Source organism: Hyla sarda, chromosome 9 (assembly GCF_029499605.1).
Source record: "Hyla sarda isolate aHylSar1 chromosome 9, aHylSar1.hap1, whole genome shotgun sequence".
In the NCBI taxonomy this organism is placed as follows: Eukaryota; Metazoa; Chordata; class Amphibia; order Anura; family Hylidae; genus Hyla; species Hyla sarda.
In genome coordinates, this window is record NC_079197.1 from 186,940,022 (window position 1) to 186,943,369 (window position 3,348).

Consider the following 3,348-nt stretch of genomic DNA (forward strand, 5'->3'; position numbering starts at 1 on the left):
TAAGACCCCCTCTATGCGGAGGCGAGAGGAGAAGCGCAGGTTGGAGAGGGCCCTTGAGAATGCCCAGGTGCCAGGGGTAGCTCGGGGTCCCACTCCAGACACTGGCTCAGAAGGAGGTCAGAATAACTCTGAGGCTTTGGGTGAGGCCAAACTGGACGAGGAGATGGGGAGACTGCGTAGGGAAGAAGGTCAAGATGCTCCTTCCTCCAGTCATGCCTCTGAATCCGAAACTGTGGATGAGGAGGAGGAGGAGGGGCAGACAGTAAATGGTGGCCAGAAAAAGAAGAGGAGGAAAAAGGGTAAGAGTAAGGTGGCGCCATCCTCCTCTTCAGTTGTAGCCTCAGACTATAGAAGGAACAATTCAGTCTCCGACCCTCTGATCGTCCATTCAAATCGGTATGAGGCCCTCGGGGATACTACCTTCCCTCCTCCTCTTGAGGTTCAGGAAGCAGTGCGGCCTCCAGGAGGTGCCGAGCCTCCTTCCTCTGGGACAGTTTCCTCAGGGGTGGAGGTAACACCAGATGCCAGAGGTAAAGATCCTGGGATGGATATGTCTCTGAGCCTAAAAAGGGGTAAAGGGTCTTCCTCTGATTCAGATGGGGATAGAGGGAAGGAGAGGAAGAAGGTATAAGGGGTGAGGCCATCTAACTCAATCACCCAGGATGGCGGCACTCACCCCACTGACGCTGGCATCTATTAACTGCGCCAGCATTAAGTCGGATACGGCTAGATTCGCAGCCTTTGATTTTCTCGGCCGTGTTGAAGCCGACATTTTCTTTTTACAAGAGACCAGGTTGTCAGATCTAGCCTCTCTGGTAAAAGCCAGAAGAGAGTGGAGGCGCGGTCCCTCCCACTGGTCTCTTGCGGCTGAGCCGTATAGTGGGGTGGCGGTCCTTTTTACCGCTCCAGTTGAATGCAGACGGGTTATTGAGTTAGAAATGGGGAGGTGCCTGATCTTAGATGTCCTCATGAAGGGACAAGAGCTCCGGCTCATTAACATCTACGCCCCACAAACCAAGTGGGGCCGCAAAGATCTCTTTATGAGGATTAAGCCCTTTCTTTTTACGAGTCGGCAAGTGATCTTTGGAGGGGACTTCAATAATGTCACGAGGTCCCAGGATAGGAGAGGCTCCAATGGTCCGCTGACTTGCGATAGTGTGGCACTGATTAGCATAGCTAGAGAAGCTCGCCTAGAGGACGCCCACATCCGGAGCCCCTCGGGCCACGCGGGTTTCACCTATCATCAAGGTAGTCGCAGGTCTAGGATAGATAGGTTTTATTTAAAGGAGGAAGCCGTCTCTTCCGCAGTGTCCGTGGTTGAGGTGGAGTTCTCCGATCACTGTATGATTTTGTTTTCCCTGAATGTTTCAGAGACCCCCCGGATGGGTAAAGGTTATTGGAAGCTGAATTCGTCCCTCCTGGAGGAAGCAGAGGTGAGACAGTCCTTTGAGGATTTTCTTCAGAGTCAGGTACCTTTACTGGGCCTCTGTAGTAATAAGCTGGAGTGGTGGGAGATATTCAAGAAGCGGGTTGCGGGGTTCTTCCGCCAGCTCTCGAGCCTCAGGTCCCTGAACAGGTATCGCCTGTATCAGGGTCTGAGGAGGAAACTCGAGCTCCTTGTCTCGACTGGAGGTAGCCGAGAGGATATCTCCAGAGTGAAATCCTTGCTGATGAGGTGTCAGTACGATAGGCACGCATCTTTGGTTTTTGAGAGGGATTTCGGGAAGTACCGCTCGCCCGACCCTTACAGAAACTGTAAGATGTCAGTGAGTAGTAAAGTCATTTCAGGACTGATTGATAGTACAGGATCTCTGAATCGGTCCAGATCAGGGATCTTGGAGGTTGTCAGATCCTTCTACTCGCACCTCTTGGGGAGGAAGGATCTGGATCGAGACAAGATGTCGGTTTTCCTGGCTGAAACCATTCCTGAGCCAGGGGTAGACCCTTCTCTTGATGTTTTGGCAGTAGAAATCAGGGAAGAGGAAGTGAGACTGGCGATCGAGGGGCTCGCCCCTAAGAAGTCGCCAGGTCCGGATGGCTTAACATCCGAGTGGTACAGGACCTTTAAGGAGTCTTTAGCTCCCCTCTTGACTGAGGTATTCAATGAGTGTCTCTCCTCGGGCACTCTGCCGAAGTCAATGAGGAGGTCAGCCCTGATTCTCCTGTCAAAGGGTAAAGATCCCAGCCGTATTGAGAATTGGAGGCCCATAGCTCTTCTCAATACGGACAGGAAACTTCTGGCCAAGATACTGTTTAATCGGCTGGTGAAGTTTGCACCCCGGCTCCTTTCGGGGGCCCAGCACTGCTCTGTTCCAGGCCGAAGCACCTTAAGTGCGGTCCTTAGTGTCAGGGAGGCAGTGGAGCGGAGTAGTGCGGGTCTCTGGAAGGGGTACTTGCTGTCCTTGGATCAGGCCAAAGCATTTGATCGGGTGAACCATGAGTACCTCTGGTCTGTCCTCCTGAGATATGGCTTACCGAGTACTTTTGTTAATTGGCTTAAGATCTTGTATGCAGGGGCAGAGAGTTTCCCGCTAGTGAACGGGTGGTCTGGCCGCTCTTTTGAGGTGGGGTCCGGAGTCCGTCAGGGTTGTCCTTTGAGCCCGCTTTTATACGTGTTCGCAATCGATCCCTTCGTCAGGAGGGTAGATTGTGGGCCGTTGGCGGGAGTCGGGATGAGTCTGGTGGAGCTGGATGTCCCCCAGAGAGTAGTGGCGTACGCTGATGATGTCACCATTTTCGTGTCCTTGAGAGAGGAGGTCGATGTGGTGATGTCAGAAGTGGATCGCTACTCGGAGGCATCCGGGTCTAAGATCAACCGGGATAAGTGTGAGAGTCTCTGGCTGGGAGGGGGAGATCCCACGTTTGATCTCCCGGACACCCTTCCAGGGCCCCAAGAGTCAGCAAAAGTTTTGGGCATCACATTCGGTCAGGATGATTATTCCACCAAAAACTGGGATGGTAAGCTCCAGGATGCCACTCAGAAGGTGAACCAGTGGAAGGGTTGGTCTATGACCCTCAGGGAAAGGGTACACCTGATCAAATCGTACCTGCTCCCCTTGTTTATCTATCTGGGCAGCGTATGTATCTTGCCAGAGGCTTACTACACTAAGATCTACAGCCTGTTTTTCCAACTGTTATGGGGAAACAGGATGAACCTAGTCAAGAGGGAGGTTACGTACCGCACGAGGAGACTAGGGGGTTTATCTATGGTAAACCCTGTGGTGTTCTTAACAAACACCTTCTTGAAAGCTAACATCTCAAACCTCTGGTCAGAGAGGGCTCCTCCGTGGGTACTCTCCTGCAGGGAATGGTTTCGGCCTTTCTTCCAGGAATGGGAGAGAGGAGGGC